Source organism: Sapajus apella, unplaced genomic scaffold, assembly GCF_009761245.1.
Source record: "Sapajus apella isolate SASKATOON/1434 unplaced genomic scaffold, GSC_monkey_1.0 scaffold118, whole genome shotgun sequence".
NCBI lineage: Eukaryota > Metazoa > Chordata > Mammalia > Primates > Cebidae > Sapajus > Sapajus apella.
In genome coordinates this window covers 823,945-842,188 of record NW_022437058.1, presented here as the reverse complement: position 1 = coordinate 842,188, position 18,244 = coordinate 823,945, and the positions used below count along the sequence as shown (strand labels likewise).

General features: G+C 46.2%; 1 pseudogene; it reads left to right on the top strand.

The window, feature by feature from the left end:
* Positions 1-4,349: 4,349 nt before the first annotated feature.
* LOC116538171 lies at positions 4,350-4,800 on the top strand (annotated as a pseudogene).
* The last annotated feature ends 13,444 nt before the right edge of the window (positions 4,801-18,244 follow it).

The window sequence follows — 18,244 nt, the reverse complement described above, 5'->3', positions numbered from 1 at the left end:
TTATCCTAAAGATAGGAAAATATATTAGAAAATCAAAATAGAGAATCCAGAAATAAAATCAAATTTACATTATCCATTAATTTTGTCATTTCCAACTAATTGATCTTCATTTTTTTTTATTGTACTTTAGGTTCTGGGGTACATGTGCAGATCATGCAGGATTGTTGCATAGATACGTACACGGCAAGGTGGTTTGCTGCCTTTATCCCCCCATCACCTACATCTGGTATTTCTCCCCTTGTTATCCCTCCTCACCCTCCCCAACCCCCGCTGTCCCTCCCCTAGCACCCCCACAACTGACTGCAGTGTGTGATGCTCCCCTCCCTGTGTCCATGTGTTCTCATTGTTCAACACCCGCCTATGAGTGAGAACATGCGGTGTTTGGTTTTCTGTTCTTGTGTCAGTTTGCTGAGAATGATGGTTTCCAGATTCATCCATGTCCCTATGAACGACGCAAACTCATCGTTTTTTATGGCTGTGTAGTATTCCATTGTGTATATGTGCCACATTTTCTTTATCCAGTCTATTGTTGATGGACATTTGGGTTGGTTCCAGGTCTTTTCTATTGTAAACAGTGCTGCAATGAACATACGTGTGCATGTGTCTTTATAACAGAACAATTTTAAGTCTTTGGGTATATACCCAGTAATGGGGATTGCTGGGTCAAGTGGTATTTCTATTTCTAGGTCTTTGATATTCTTGTCACTTTTAATGAAATTTTCAACATAAACTTGCTACATTTATCAGTTCTTTCTGCCACGCACTCTGTCATATAGAGAATAAATTCCAGGGCCCTTTAAAAACAAACTAGAATGCAGGGTTTGGGCAACGAAGTACTTTTTGCTCTTTCTCCCTGTCTCTGTCCCTCCCATCTATCACACATTGCTTTCTTTACTTATTCCATGAGCTAATGTTGCCGTGCCAGGTCCAGAATTGGCACTGGGAGTACAGTGATGAATGGAACCAAATGTCTGGCTTCAGAAAGCCTATAATCTAGGAGAGAGGGAAGAACAGAAGATAGAAGTGGTGACAAGTATGACAGCTGCTGTCACAGAGGGGCAGCAAGACTGCAAGCATGCAGGGTGGGGCACAGGCCTCCTGACAGAGGAGGGGCTCGCCCTCCAGCTTGCAGGGGACACACACACACACACACACACACACACACACACACACACACACGTGTGCCTGCAAAGATCCCGTCCTCTGGGTGGGGGAGCTGGGAAATTGAGCCAGCCTGGAGAGCTCCAGCTCTCTGAGCATTGCCATCCGTGTGTGTGAGAGTGCATATGCTTGTGTGTCTCTCTCTGTATTTACATGTGTTTGCATGTTTGTGCATATGTGAGTGAGTTTGTGTGGGCATAGTAAGAATGTGTGTAAAATGTGTGTACGTTTTGTGTGGTGTGTAATGTGTGTGTGGCATGTGTATGGGTGGTGTGTAATGTGTGTGCCTGTGTGTGTGGTGCATGTATGTGAGTATGTGTTGTGTAGTGTGTGTATTATGTGTGTTTCTATGGTGTGTGTGTGGTTTTTGTTGTGTAGTGTCTGTGTGGTGTGTGTATGTGGTCTGTGTAGTATGTAGTGTGTGTGGTATGTATAGTGTAGTGTCTGGTGCGTGTGTGTGTGGTTTTGTTGTGTAGTGTGTGTGTTGTGTGGGTGTAGTATGCATGTGCTTGTGTGGTGTGTCTGTGTGTGGTATGTAGTGTATGTGGTGTGTGTATTGTGTAGTCTGCATGTGTTTGTGTGTTGTGTGTGTTTTGTATTATGTAGTGTGTATATGTTTGTGTGTGTTGTRTGTGTGTTGTATAGTCTGCACGTTTGTGTTTTGTGTGTTGTGTAGTCTGCATGTGTTTGTGTGTGATGTGTGCATTGTGTAGTGTGTGTAGTGTGTATTATCAGTCTGCATGTGCTTGTGTGGTGTGTGTATTGTGTGGTGTGTGTATTGTGTAGTGTGTGTTGTATAGTCTGCATGTGTTTGCATGGGGTGTGTGTGTTCTGTATTGTGTAATCTGTACGTGTTTGTGTGCTGTGTGTGATGTGTTATGTGCATATGTTTGTGGTGTGACTGTGTGTTGTGTGTTGGCAGTCTGTGTGTGGAGGTGTGTGGTGTGCATTCTGTAATTTGTGTGTTATGTGTGTGTTGTGTGCATGTGTTTGTGTGTGGTGTATGTGAATGTGTTGTGTTGTCTACATTTGTTTGTGTGGTGTGTGTGACTGTGTGGCATGTGAGAGTGTGAGTGTGTGTCTGTGTCGCAGGGGCAAGCAGTGTGAAGGTAGAGATTCTGAGGATCTCCGCCTGGCTCCTGGAGGTATCCCAGCCTTTGTAGGCTTCACAGCTGGTGGGTATCCTGGCTGGGGGCATCAGACACACAAGGTTGCAATGATGAGGCTGGAGCGTCAGACCAGGTGGAATCAGGGAAGCTGGGGACCTTAGCTTCCTGAGGTGGCTCGATGAGACTTAGCTCACCCTGAGCAGTGGCACCTAGAAGGAGCAGGCGGGAGGATCCCAAATGGACATTTTCTTTAAGGCAGGTGGTTAAGGCTCCTAGGCAGGCACAGGGAGCTTGTTGGATAAGGCCCAATCACCTCCATTTCTGCATTTATCGGATAGTGTCCCTGCATTGATGCTGTTGCAGCGTCCTCATTTTCCGAGCACCCATGGCCTAAGAAAAGGCCAAACAGGACCTAATAGGTATCTGAGGAGGCTGAGAAGAGAGGCTGGAGGCTGACTGCTGGCCTTGGAGACTCCCCTGGGCAGGGGGCTGAGGAGGGGCTGCGGGGAGCAGTGAGACCTCTGGAAGGCAAGCGTGGCTGCACATTGAAACCCAGAGGAGCTTAAAGCAGCACTTTCAGCACACTCAGCCCAAATGAACTTGAATTCCAGGCTTTGTGGTTTTGATCCCCAGGTAATTAGGTTTGTGATCAAGGTTGAAGGCCTGGATCTGCCTGGTTCCTAGTGTGGTCCTGGGATCACCTGTGTCTAGACTGTCCAAGTTACAGATCTAGATTCTCAGGCCTAACACAGACGTGGGGTCTAGGCTGTGGGATGGGCCTGGGAACCTGTATGACAATGCAGTTAACAGGAGATTCCTGGTTACATCCCAGTCCAAGCAGACTGGGCAAGGGAAAAGTAAAGAAAGGCCACCTGGGGGGCGAAAAAGACAGGTGGCCCCAATAAGCATGAAACACATGGCAGGCATAAGCCTGGGCCCTGTGGGTACAGCGTGGAAAGAGCAGGCTCTGCTGTCAAACACATGTGGGAGGCAGACAGCCTAATGAACATGTACAAGAAAGCGTGCAAGTGCTGCCCGTGCAGTGCAGGGGAAAATGGTACATGTATGCTGCAGGGTGTATCACCCTGCGTGTGCGCGATGCAGGTAAAATGCAGTGTGTACCTGCTGCGTGTGTGGTGCAGGGTGTAAATGCTGCACGTGCAATGCTGGGTGCAAATGCTTCATGGCATCGAGCCCTGGCACTGATGTATGTGCTGCCGTCTCCCAAGTGTAGTGATGTCTCAGAACCTGAAGGATGAAACATGGGTCAGAGTTCTTGGTTGCTGACAACATAATCCACTAAAAAAAAAAAAAAAGAAAAAACTGGATGGGTCTTAGTAAATTATATCTCTAAATTAGATTAGTAAATTCAATTGTATTAGGTGGCTTCCACAAGTTCTGAAACAGAGACCCAGCCTGGACGCTACCCAGCCAGGAATCAAGCAGCCCTGAAACCACCAGCGACATCCAGAAAGACGCTCTGGGGAAAAGATGTTGCTGCTACCTCTGGCCCTCAGCACCCTCCATGCAGAAGCCTGGTCCCCATCACAGCTTCCCGCAAAGCAAACTAATGCCCCAAAAGCTGACCTCAGGGGTTCAGAGGCGAAGGAGCTGTGTGAGAGCCACGGGGAGTCGGGAATGGCAGGCACAGGTTAGTTTGGGGCTTCCTGTTGCCTCTCTGCTGAGTTTGGTCAATTACTTCACTCTGGTGTGACCAGGCAGCCTCTCCCTGGGACCCCAGCATGCCCACAGTGAGGAGGTGCCTCCTCCACAGCCTCCAAAGGGAAGGAAGGCAGAGGTCTGGGGAGGCCTGGCCTTGGCTGATCACTGAGGCTGTCAGAAACGCCACCCTCTGGGTGGCTGGAGCCTGAGCTGGGAAGGAAGGCAGACCATGGCGGGTGGACAACACTGTGCCTACTTGTGGGTAACGTGTTAGAAATCGTAGCTCTCTATAAACATGTATATTATCCATCAATGGCAAGCATACTTGGAGGCCTATTTGTGTGGGCTGGCATAGGCAGTCAGGCAGAAACAAGCTTTGTCAAGAACACAGAGCTGGGGGGCGGACACGGTGGGGAAATGGTGGAGGGGAGGGCGAGAGAGGAGAAGCCTGAAAAGTCACAGGGAGCTGGAGCCTCCAGAGCACCTGAAGAAGCAGCAGAAAAACCTGTGAAAACAAAGACCGTTTCTTCTAGAGATGGAGGGGAAATTTCCAGTCGCAGCACTGAGAAGGGTCAGCTGAAGAAGCTGCAGACCTAACGAAGCGCGAAGATTGCCACACTGGATTCGCCACAGCTGGTCAGATGACAAAGGAGCATCAGCCATGGCTGTCACACCTGGGTCAGGGAATGGACCAGAGGAAATGCCTCCAGAAGCAAAAATTAGGGTGAAGAATTTTGGAGGGGATACACCAACATCAGCCGGACCAAACTCCTTCAGTAAAGGAAAGCATGGGCTTTCTGATAACCAGAAGTCATGAGAGCAAAATATAAAATCTCATCATGAAAATGTCTGTGAACAAGACAATTAAATGATGTGTTTTGAAATTTGGATGGGGGTGGGTGTAAAGTTAAAATAAACAGTTTCCTTTTTTAAAGAATAGTATAAGGCCAGGCATGGTGGCTCACACCTGCAATCCCAGCACTGCGGGAGGCCAAGGTGGGCAAATCGCTTGAGGCCAGGCGTTCGAGACCAGCCTGCCCAACATGGTAAAGCCCCATCTCTACAAAAAATACAAAAATTAGCCAGAAGTGCTGGCACGTGCCTGTAATCCCAACTACTAGGGAGGCTGAGACAGGAGAATCACTTGAACCCAGGAGGTGGAGGTTGCAGAGAGCTGAGATCACACCATTGCATTCCAGCCTGGGTGACAGAGCGACACTCTATAGACAGTAGATGCTGTAGACAGTAGGCGCTGCTGAAACTCTATGTCAAAACAAACGAACAACAAAAAGAATGGTCTAAGACATTTTTGAAGCAGCTTTATTTATTTATCTTTTTTTTTTTAAAGATTGAGAGGTACACTAATAAATGAGAGTTCAAAATTTAAAAAAAAGAACACTCTAAGGCCTTGCTCCTCAAAGTACCCACAGCAGACAGCACCTGGGAGCTCCTTAGAAAGGCAGAGTCCCTGAACCCACGCACCTGGACCTCCTGCACCAGAATCGGCATTTTAAGGAGACACACAGGAGTGTCCCGGGAACGTTGAGGTAAGAAGCCCTGAGCTGCAGCTGCTGTCAGATTGTGTGCAGAAACACCTGGGGAGCTTTTCACACTCCCAGGTCCAGGGCACAGCCTAGACCAGTGGAGCCAGTGTGTCTGGGGGTGTTGGGGCAGGCAGGTTGCATGGGCATCTGTTAATTTTTCTCTAGGCAGCCAGGGCTGAGCGTCTGCTCCAGGCTTACCCCCAGCTTTAGCTCGCCTGAGTCTACCTCTCCATCTACCTGCATAGCTGCTAATCATGGTCCTTGCCTGACCTTTATCTCTGGACCCTATGGATCCAGAACCTTCCACTCTGCCCTCACTCTCCTGCATGGCCTCTGCAACTCTCAACAGGGCTGCATCTTGAAGCTCTCCTGCATATGCCACGTGCAGGCCACTCCACACGCACCAGCCCGTGCCTCTGGGTGCAGGTCCGGAGGCTGTGGTCTTTCTATTCATTCCTCTCGCCCACTTGCTGCCATCCACCTCCCCGCACATCCTCACCTGCCTTCTCCCCAGGGAAGAGTGCATTGTGTATTATTATAAACCGCCGTTGCCTGTCCCTGTGACAACTTTCACCCTCCCTTCTCGTGTCACCTGTGGGGTATTTGGCAAATATTTGAGCTTGGTTTAATCAAACTCTGTGGTTACTTCATTCCTGCCTACAGGCAGCCCAGTGCGGTGGAGGAAATTCTAGAATTCTTGCTAACTAGACTCGCGTTATGCTCCCAAGTCGGTATAGCCCTGAGAGGTGGCGACTTTACCTGGTCCCTTTCTCCATCCTACCCAGACACAATCACTTCGCATCTCTTTCGTTCTCGAATGCCCTATGGCCTCGCCCTTCTTATCACTTGCAGCTGAGAGCCTGACTCCTTTTTCACTGGGAAATAGAAGATAACTAAAGGGACCAGGCTCCCACATCTTGTCCACCAACCACTGGCTCTGTCCCAGACGTTGCCTTCCTCCCTGCTGAAGTGGAGAAACTCTCCCAAAGCTTCCTTGGCCAGGCCCACCATGGGCTCCTGTGCCATCCATCACTCCTGGTCAATGGCCTAGCTGCTGCACATCCCCTCCTCCGAGGCAAGGTCACTGGCTCCCTTTCTCCTGGCTGGAATCCCGTCAGTGCTCAGCATGTGGGGGGTTGTCCCTCCGACCGTCTGTAGACAGTAGATGCTGCCGAAACTCCTGCTGCTTCTCCTGGGATCCACTGGGGTCAGGCTTTGGCTCCCATTGTCCTACTAGACTATCTGACCTGCCAGAGGGTTTAACACAGGTGGCCACGTCCTGCTTCTGGAAAAACTCTTCATGGATGGAGGGGCCCTCCCTCTCCTGCCCTGCCTCAGTGCAGCTCCTTCTGGACTCCTTGGCGGGATCCATCCCTCATCTGGCTATTCCATCCTGCAGCCCCCAGGGCTCAGCCTCTACATTTCTCTCCTCCGCGTTCATCCTCAGGCCTTAAAGCCCACCTGTGTCCTGCCAAATGCTGCCTGGAGACCCCCAGCCTCAACCCTCCCTGAACTCCAGACTCTACATGTCCAGTGGACATCCCAAACTGAACAGACCACAGCATATACATATGCATTCAGCACACCCATATGTCACAGGTATGCCTGAGTACATCCTTGTAAATTCAACATAGTCCTCTCAAACCAAATAGCTATCGATTTACTTAGGTACATAAGCTTCATACACAGGCACATACATCTATTTCAGTCCTAAAAATTCTGCTTACTGAGTGAAGATCGTAGGAATTCTTTTCCTTATTTTATTAAAACCCAGCTGTATTTATAACTATTTTTTTCCTGCCCATGATTCTTTGCAGGCATGTGAACTGTTGATTATCATTTTCAAAGCCTTCACCATGGGCTCTAATGACTTTTGAAAGTCAAAACACTTGGAATATATTTTGATGTTCACTTCCCACATTTAGTTTCCGGCTTCTCCATGCTGGAGGCATGGTGAGAGAACACGGACTAGCTGACGGCAAACAACAAAACTTAGGTTTGACACCTTTTCCTCTATGAAGTCAAATGAGTGTAAACAGTAAATGGAACAACAAACATTCAGAGTCACTGCAGGGCAAGAGCTGGAGAGGAGAGAGCTGGCTGGTCAGGGAAGATCCGCTGAGGAGAAAAACCGTCATTCAATTAGCCAGGACATACCAGGACACACGATAGCCCACTGTGACCTGGGGTCCTGCTTCTTACCTGAAAGTGGCAGCAACAAGGCCCCTCGGTGCTCCTGTGACTGCAGAGGACAATTTGCTTTTTTTTTTTTTTTTTTTTTGAGACAGGGTCTCACTCTGTCGCCCAGGCTGGAGTGCAGTGGTGCAATCTTGGCACACTACAACCTCTACTTCCCGGGTTCATGTGATTCTTCTGCCTCAGCCTCCCTGGTAGCTGGGACTACAGGCACCCATCATTGTGCCCAGCTAGTTTTTGTATTTTCAGTAGAGATGGGGTTTCACCATGTTGGCCAGGCTGGTCTGAAACTCCTGACATTAGGTGATCCACCCACCTTGGCCTCCCAAAGTGTTGGGATTACAGGCATGAGCCACTGGGCCCAGCCTGACAATTTGCTTTTATAGCTACATCTTTAACATGAACATCCAAGAAAGATTTCACTGAGCAGGGTCCTGGGGATAATTGGAAATGACAGCTGGTGGCCAGAAGCCCCGGAGGAAGCCCCCTAGTGCAGAACTCTAAGGAGCTTTGAGGGCATGTGACCCAGGAAGAACAAAGACCAAACACGGCTAGCCCGTGCAGCAGTAGTGGAGGATGATGGGATGGGCAGAGGTCAGCTTGCTGCATGGTTTGGAGCCAAGTGCCTAGAGCAGGGGCTGGCCCCAGAGGAACCACATGCATTGGCAGGAAGGTGGTGCACCAGGACTCAGCTGTCCTAACCAGGGTGAAACATTGACTCTGAGGTGGGTCACAGGAAGGACATAACCATGAACCATGAGGTCCAAGATGATGGTGAAGCATTTTGGCCAGCTGACGGGTGGGGAATCTGCCACAGGGTAGCCTGGCTGTGTGGGATCTGATAACAGCATTGTAGGTGGCTCCCAGGAAGGTCCAGGTAGAATCCTGGTCCCAACCAAGACTCGCCTGGGGGCAGAGGGAAGGCAGCTCACCTCCCACGCTGGATGGGCTCCCAGGACCTGAGGTCAAAGGTTTCCCAGAATGGCCTCTATCAGGGCAGGATGTGGCCAGCTGTAGTGACTAAGCCAGTTGGTCATATTTCCAGGAGGGTTTTTTTTTTCCTCTGCAAAGATGGCTGGACATGAAAGCGTGGGGCAGTGGGCAAGGTCAGTGTCCTGCCCCAGAGTCACACCCAGAGCTGGGGCCCATAGAGAGGACAGGTCTCTGTCTGCCCAGCTGGCTGGTACGATGCCATATTAATGTTAAAAATTATAACAGGAATGCCCAGACTGTCCTCTGACACTATGGATACACCTCCTTTTTTTAAAAAAAATTAAATTTGAAGGTACTTATGATAGATGAGGAGAATGCAGTCAGAAGAAACAAATAGCATGGGAATAAATTCCATCAGGAAACCAGGACGAGCCCCATTTCAGATACTTTTCAAGGATGACTCTTGAAGCAGTGATGTTTGGCTTTGGCATAGGGTTAAATGAAAGGTGGGCAGTCACCTTAATCTGCGGATTTCTTTATGGGGTTCTCTCTCCTCACTTTAGTGCATGCTCTCTCTGAGATATATTCTGCACTGGAATGATTTCTGATTAGCATTGTCTCCTGAAGTCTTTTGCAGAACGTAGACTATGAAGAGTGTTCATCAAGGTAAAAATACTGAACAATTAAGAAACCTTCCTAGCAGGGTGTGGTGATGTGTACCTGTAATCCCAGCTACTTGGGAGACTGAGGCAGGAGGGTCCATTGATCTCAGAAATTCAAGATGAGCATGAGCCATATAGTGAGATCTTATCTTGAAAGAAAGAAAGAGAAGGAAAGAAAGAAAGAAGAAAGAAAGGAAGGAAGGAAAGAAGAAAGAAAGAAAGAAAGAAAGGAAGGAAGGAAGGAAGGAAGGAAGGGAGGGGGAAGGAAAGAAGGAAGAAAGGAAGGAAGGAAGGGAGAGAGAAAAAAGAGAAAGAAAGAAGAAAAGAAGGAATGAAAGAAAGAAAAGAAAAGAAAAAAGAAAAGAGGCTGGGTGCAGTGGCTCATGTCTATAATCCCAGCACTTTGGGAGGCTGAGGTGGGAGGATCACCTGAGGTCAGGAGTTTGAGACCAGCCTGGCCGACATGGTGAGACCCTGTCTCTAGTGAAAAAACAAAAAAACAAAAATTAGCTGGGCGTGGTGGCGCGTGCCTGTAATCCTAGCACTCGGGAGGCTGAGGAAGGAGGATCACTTGGGAGGCAGAGGCTGCAGTAAGTCAAGATTGCACCCCACTGTACTCCAGTCCTCCAGCCTGGGCAACAGAGTAAGACTCCATCTCAAAAAAAAAAAAAAAAAAAAAAGGAAAGAAAGAAAAAGAAAAGAAAGGAGTGGGGGAGGGGAATACAAAAGGAAAGGAACCTCCCTGAAGCCACCCAACACTCCACAGTCATTGGCAGTATAGGTCCTGTAAGAACACAGAGGCTGCATGGCACAGGACAACTGCTCCCGCCAGCACTGTAAGCTGAAAGCTGGGACAGGATGCCAGGGAAGGCCTGAAAGTCTGCCCTTGCAGGCGGCCTACCTGACAGAATTCAGACAGGAGAGAGTGCTGGCACAAGTCACCTGGCAAAGTTTGTGTGTATTACCCAAGAAAGACAGAGTCAGCTGGGCTGAGATGGGAGGCCCACTGCAAGTAGTACGGGGAGACTGCATGCTGACATGGGAGGGGCCCCTCCCAAGATGTCCTGAGACTTTCTGCTTCCTACCCCCCACTGCTGAAGGGGAACACGTTCTGGTCTAATTTGACCTTGCCTGCTGAAAGACCTCTGCTAGGCTGCAGTTTATCATTCATTATTTATGAAAGTCCTTTCCATTTCCCCATTGTATTCCAGAGACTCATATCTATAATCCAGCTTGATTTTGTAAAACATTTCTCATTGCTTCTTTCCTTGGGCTTTTTTTTTTTTTTTTTAAATTTTAGGTTGATTCTGCTTGTGACTAAAGACATCAGTGGGGCCGGGCCATGGTGGCTCACACCTGTAATTCTAGCACTTCAGGAGGCCAAGGCAAGTGGATCACCTGAGGTCAAGAGTTTGAGACCAGCCTGGCCAACATGGTGAAACCTCATCTCTACTAAAAATACAGAAATTAGCCAGGCACGGTGGTGGGCACCTATAATCCCAGCTACTCAGGAGGCTGAAACAGGAGAATCATTTGAACCTAGGAGGTGGAATTTGCAGTGGGCTGAGATCATGCCATTGCACTCCAGCCTGGGCAACAGAGCAAAAACTCTTGTCTCAAAAAAAAGACATTAGTGCCAAATGCTTTGGAGGGTCTGGCGGGGAATTTCGACCTGTCACTTGCCTGGGTTGAAGCCAGGGCCTCCCCCTCTCTCTGACTGAAGGGGACAGTATTCACCAGCCAGGTGTGACTGAGCCCAACAGAGAAGCTCTAACATCCAGGATTGGTGGTAACTTCAAAACGTATTTTGCTCCCAGCTTTATTAAGAAATAACAGTCAAATAAAAATGGTATATATTTATGGTGTACAACGTGATGTTTTGGTATATTTATACATTGTGAAATGATCAAATCAAGCTAATCACTATGTCTATCACCTCACCTACTTATCACATTTTTGTGGTGAGAACACTTAAGATCTAATGTCTTAGAAATTTTCAAGTATATGCTACATTAATATAAACTATAGCCACCATGCTATGTGATAAATCCTCACAACTTACTCCTCTTGTCTAACTGAAACTTTGGACCCTTTGACCAACATCTCCCCATTTTCCTCCCTCCCAGACCCTGGTATCTCCACTTTACTCTCTACTTCTACGAGTTTAACTTTTTTAGATTCCACATATCAGTGAGATCATGCAGTATTTGTCTTTCTGTGACTGACTTATTTCACTTAACATAATGTCCTCCAGGTTCATTCATGTTGTCTTTTTTAAGGTGAAATAGTATTTCCTTGTATGTAGGTGCCACATTTCTTTATCCATTCATCCTGTAGTGGACAATTAAGTTGATTCCTTATCTTGGCTGTTGTGAATGAAGGTGCAATGATGATGGAAGTGCAGATATGTCTTTGAGGTGCTGATTTCATTTCCTTTCAATATACACTCAGAATTAGAATAGCTGGATCGTATGGAAGTTCTAGCTTTCATTTTTTGAGGAACTTCCAGACGATTTTCCACACTGGCCATACTAATGTACATTCCCATCGAGAGTGGTCAAGGGCTCCCTATTCTCCACATCCCAACAAACACTTGTTATCTTTTGTCTGTTTGATCGTGGCCTTTATAATAGGTGTGAGGAGATACTTCTTTCTGCTTTTGGAGTCATCCAAAAGCTCATTGCCACCCAATGTAAAGAAGCTTTTTCTCTGTATTTTCTTTCTTCAGATTCTCGCTCTGTTGCCAGGCGCCAGGCTGGAGTGCAGTGGCACAATCTCGGCTCACTGCAACCTCTGCCTCCTGGGTTTAAGCAATTCTCCTGCCTCAGCCTCCCGAGTAGCTGGGACTACAGGCGGGCGCCACCATGCCCAGCTAATTTTTGTATTTTTAGTAGAGACGGTGTTCCACCATGTTGACCAGGATGGTCTAGATCTCTTGACCTCATGATCTGCCTGCCTCGGCCACCCAAAGTGCTGGGATTACAGGCATGAGCCACCGCGCCCGTCCTATTTACCTGTATTTTCTTCTAGTAATTTAATGGTTTCAGGTCTTGTGTTTAAATCTCTGTATTAGTCTGTTCTCGAGTTGCTATAAAGATATTATCGGAGACTGAGAAATTTATGAAGAGGTTTAATTGACTCAGTTTCATATGGCTGAGGAGGCCTCAGGAAACTTACAATCATGGCAAAAGGCAAAGAAGAAGCAAGGCATATTTTACATGATGGCAGGAGAGAGAGAGACAGCAAGGAAGAACCTCACTGTAAAGCCATCAGTTCTCGTGAGAACTTCCTCCGTATCACGAGAATAGCATAGGGGAAACTGCCCCCACGATCTAATCACCTCCCACAGGGTCCCTTTCTCAACACATGGGGATTACAATTTGAGATGAGATTTGGGTGGGGAAACACAGAGCCAAACTATATCAGTCTTTAATCCATTTTCAGTTGATTTTGCACATGTTGTGAGATAAGGGTCCAATTTCATCTCTCTGCATGTGGATGTCCAGTTGTCCCAACACCATACATAGAAGAGACGATTCCTTCCCATTGTGTGTTCTTGGCACTTCTGTTGAAGAGAATCGACTATCAATGTGTGGATTTATTCCTGGGCTCTCTATTCTGTTTCATTGGTCTATGTGTCTGTCTTTAGGTCGGTACCATGCTGCTTTGATTATGAGAGATTAGGGGAGAAAACACTTTACCTTTTCCCATTTAGGATTTTATTTTTGGCTAGGTCTTAGAATTAAATTGACACAAGACAGATTAACAGGAGAAAAGCATACAAGCATATGAGGAAATTTCATAAAGAAATGAAGACTGAAAGAAGCAGTTAGAGTCAAACACTTATATACTGAATTGGACAAAGTATGGTAAATGGAGTCAATTGGGTAGAGAAGTGACTAGGAAGATCGGGGTTAGTTTAAAAAGATTTGTTTGTACAGAATTCCTTGGCTTCAATTTCCAGTCCTAGATGAGAAGAATTTTACTTTCCTCTTGGTATAGGGAGGACATTTTTACGTAGAAATTCTATCTCCTGCTTTTCAGAAACAGAATGGAGGTCAGAATGATCTTCTAGTACCTGCTGTTTTAAAAAGTGCCTTTGCTTCTACATAGTTGACAGGCCAGAGCAGCATATTTTGGGGTGGCATATTCTTTACTCCTCAACAGCTTTGCAGTGTATTTTAAAACCAGGTAGTATGATGCCTACAGCTTCATTCTTTTTGCTCAAGATTGCTTTGGCTATTTGAAGTGTTTTATAGTTCCATGCAAGTTTTAAGATTTTTTTTTTATTTCTGTGAAAAAGTGCTATTAGAATTTTGATAGGGATTGCATGGAATCCCTTATAAGATCAGGAATAAGACAAGGATGCTCATTCTCACCACTTCCATTCAGCATAGTACCGGAAGTCCTAACCAGAGCAATTAGGCAAGGAAAAAGGCATCCAAACTAGAAATATAAAGAAATAGAATTGTTTTTGTTTGCAGATGACATGATCTTACATATAGAAAACCATAAAGATGCCATCTAAAAGCTTAGAATGAAAAAACTCAGCATACAAAAATCAGTAGCATTTCTTATACACTAAGAATAAATCATTCAAAAAAGAAATCAAGAAAACAATAGCATTTACAATAGCAACAACAAAAAAAATACTTTGGAATGAATTTAACCAAGGAGGTGAAAGATCTATAACTAAAAACTATAAAACATTGACTAAAGAGATTGAAGAAGACACATAAATGGGAAGATATCCTTTCTTAATAAATTGGAAGAATTAATATTGTTAAATGCATTTTTAAAGCATTAATTGCAAGAGAGCAATCTCACATATGGTTATTACAAGAGTAACCATCTCTGGGCAGTAAAATGATTGTGTTTCTGAAACTATACCCTTGAGATTTTTACTGCCCTTCTTCTGCTTCTGGGCAAGTGAGGTCTGTGGGGGCCACTGGGGACCGCCAGGGATCCAGTGTCTTGGACGTTGTCCTGGAGGTTCTCTCTCAGCCCATTTTGCAGCCATGCTGGATACTTGGCATGCTACAATGTACCTGGGGGCTGAGGGGCTCCTGTCTTTACCAGCCTCAGGTGTGAGGGAACTGATGAAACTATGCTTAGGTTTGAGTGTCAAACCATCAGAGTAAAAAGGAAAAACGCAAAGAAGAAAATAGTGACTATGGCAACAAGGATGGCAGATAGAAATAAAAGTAACCAGGAGTGACAGTGTTTATATCTGTGCATGCTCATGTCTGTGTGACATGTGGAGTGGGTGTGCCTGGGCAGGTGCCTTTTCCCTGAGTCATATCAAGTCAGAACTGGAGCTCTGAGACCCGCAGTCCTCCCCTCCCCACCTTCTCCTTCCACACCTTACCTCACTCCTGCAGGACAAAACTCTGCCTCAGCAGAGATATTATTTAAAGCCGTTGGTTCCCAAGGGAGGTAGATATCTTTTTCACAAGCAAAGGGAGATTAAAGTATATTACTGCTCATGACATGAATCATGCACCTGTAGAGCTAGAAGTCACCCTGAGTATATTCTGCCTTTTCACTTAATTCTGGCAGGATGATCCATTTATTCCGTAACCATTTATTAAGTGCCTCTCCACCAGTCTGTACATAAGGTTGGTGAGGTTGTGTACAGACTATCAAGGAAGAACAAACAAAGTAGAAACCAAATAAAAGATGGAATCAACAAGAGCACATCCAGGTGAGGGAGACGGATGAAAGCACCTGAAATATACTGATGCCAGTCTTAAGCCACTGCTGCATCCATTCTTCTTCCCCTGCCAGCTTGTCAAACAGATCGTCATGGCATGAGGAGAGCAATTGGGTGGCACCTTAGCTGGTAGGTCAAGGAAGACACGTCTGAGGATGTGCTCACCTGTGATGGGTGGATTGGCTAGGAGGTTGAGCCATGCAAAGATGAGGGATGATTAAATGGTGCAGGCAGAAAGAGCAACCAGTGAAAAGGTCCTGAGATGGCAACCAGCCTGGTATACTGAGGAAAAGTGAGAAAATCAGCCTGTCCAGAGCATGTGAAGCCAGGGTGAGAAGGGCTCAAGCTAAGGTCAGAATCAAATCCTGTATGCTTTGTGTTGACTTCCTAGGCCTGCTGTAACAAGTGACCACAAACTTAGTGAACAAAACAATACAAATGTGTTACCTTACAGTTCTGTAGATCAGATGTTGGACACAGGTGTCACTGGACTAGGACCAAGCTGTCTGCAGCGCTGTTCCTTTCTGGAGCCTCTCAGGCAGCATTCGTTTCCTTGCCTTTCCCAGTTCCTGGAGGACTCCCGCATTCTAGAGCTTATAGCCCCTTCCTCCATCCTCCAGCTCCAAACCAGCGACGTTCATGTCAGTCCAAGCCTTTCTCAGGCTGCCATCTCTCCTGTTTCCCCTTCCCCTTCAATGACTCTGTGAGGACCCAAGGCCCACATGGATAAGCCGGGATGATCATCCTTTTTTAAAGTCAGCTGATGAGCGACCTTAATTCCATCTGCAACCTTTGCTATATAAGATAACATATTCATGGCTTCTGGGGCTTAGGACGTAGACATCTTTGAGGAGTCATTATTTTGTCATTGCTAGCCCAGTCAGGAGTGTAGGCTTTTATCCCTTATGTGGCAGGATGCTATTAAAGAGATTTACGTGGGAAAGTATTCTGTTTAGGGAACGCTCAGGGTGATCCTAGTGCCTGCCATGGCTCCTGTCACAGGAGCAGCCCCCTGGGTGCCAGACCCTCCCTGGGGCTCATCTCAAGCCACAGCTGCCCCCCATGTGTCCCTCCACGTGGGGAAGGAGAGTTGAGCGGCTGCTGTCTGTCATCCAGCTGCTCCTGGCCAAGGCCTTTCCCTGATTCAGCCTCGCCTGCATTCCAGAGTATCTGAGTTATTTGTTCAAAAAGAGAGTGATGTAGTGAAATGTTCACTTTTGGGGATTTTTAAATAAGAAGAGAAACCAAAGTACCTTAGAATTGATTAGGAGTTAGGCCCCCTTCATGTCATAAGAGAGAAACAGAGAGTTTTGAGACTCCCATCTTTGTTTTTGGTAACCCTGTCTGTCTCACTTGCTTTCCCGCTCATTTAAATAGTCATCTGCAATGTCGTCCCTAAGTGTTTTAATCATTGATGGTAAGTGATCTACGTGCTGTGATCAACATTCTTGCATAACAATCTTTAGGAAGGAAGTGGAGATGCCGTCCTATTTAACTGTTTATGTAGGCGAGCATAGAAAGTGCCAGGAAATGACTATAATCATAGTAAATTGTGTAAATTAGCACAAGTTAGTAAAACTGGTGAAATTAGAAAATCTTTGTTTCATGGATAAACTTCATGAAAGCCTGAAAATTAGCTCTTTAGCAGTTTGCATTCCAGTTACCTACAAGACTGTCAGATTTATTCTGTAGAAGCGATTACAGCACTTGACAGCCACTTCAGACCAGGAAGAGTGAGGGGAAGCAGGGCTCTTCCCAAGTGGCCATGGGCTTGAGATGGAGTTTTGACCCTAGTGAATATCTCTTCAGTGTTTTCAGGAGTGGAAGATAAGCTTGCTGGTTTGGACACACCTGAAAACACTGACTAATGTGTATTTCTTTATTTGTTTGTTTGTTTAGACAGAGTCTCACTTTGTTGCCCTGGCTAGAGTGCAATGGTGCGATCTCGCCTCACTGTAACCTCTACTTCCTGGGTTCAAGTGGTTCTGTGACTCAGCCTCCCGAGTAGCCGGGATTATAGGCGCCCACCACCACACCCGGCTAGTTTTTATATTTTTAGTAGAGATAGGGTTTCATTCTGTTGAGCAGGCTGGCCTTGAACTCCTGACCTCAGGTAATCTGCCTGACTCAGTCTCCCAAAATGCTGGGATTACAGGCATGAGCCACCGCACCTGGCCTAATGTGTATTTCTTGAGCATTGTAATAGACTGGTCTCTCAAGGGACAAGTTTATTCTGATCATGTGCCAAGTGGCAGATAGTGGAGCAACTGTGGACAGGACTCCCCTCAGACACCAGCAGTGGGTGGACCACCCTGGGGGTCTCACGGTGTCAGACAGTCATGATACCTCAAGGATAGTGCAAAAGGGGAGAGGTTTGGGGCTGTGATTTTGGATTCTCGCTTCTCCCTGGCAACAATGCTCACAGTAAGCCCTCCCGGGGCCTTTGTTTTATGTCGTCACAATGGAAACAGGAATTACTGTTTGTTAAATTGGAAGAGGAGGTCTCACCTCGCTGACTGCAAAGATGAATAATAAAATGTCTTTACTCTTCTCTACCCCTTTATGTTTGCAGCACTGATAGTTTCATATGCATTTCCTTTGTTCTGCTCTTTAGCATGACTGATAATTTGCTGCTGATTTACATTTTTGTTTTACTTTTGACCTACGTTCTTCTGGTTTTAAATGGTTCTTTTCATTTTTATTTATTTATTCATCTACTTCTGTCATTTTAAAATGTCATGTTGGTCTTGCGTATTTGTCCTCCACTATTTTCTTCCCTTTTTAATCTTTTTTATTTTTAATTGCATTTCAGGCATTTCACTCTCAAACCTTTGATTAGCTAAACAATTGCTAAATATTCACAAACTTATTTAAGAAATGTTCAAAAAGCACAACATTTTTATACAGGCTTATTCATCTTATTGTGTTCAAAATAGTGATACCTGTTTAATAATAGCTATAGAAATAAAAAGTTGAACTTCCAAAATAGCAAGCAAGTAAATTCCCAGAAGCTGATGTCCACACTGGTGAGATTTCAGTACAGCTTTTGTGGGCATTGCCTCCTGATGCATGGGACAGCAGGCTTTGCCCAGAAGTCCACAGCAGGGAGGCACCTTGTTTTCCCACAAACCTGTACAAGCCTGAAAGTCAGGCAACAGAGTTCTCCTAGAACCACACTGCCTACAATGTTCTCACTGGTAGGACCAACCCTCGAGGCTTTGAGTGGGGACATGAGGATGGCTTGACTGTGGTTGGCTCTGGAAA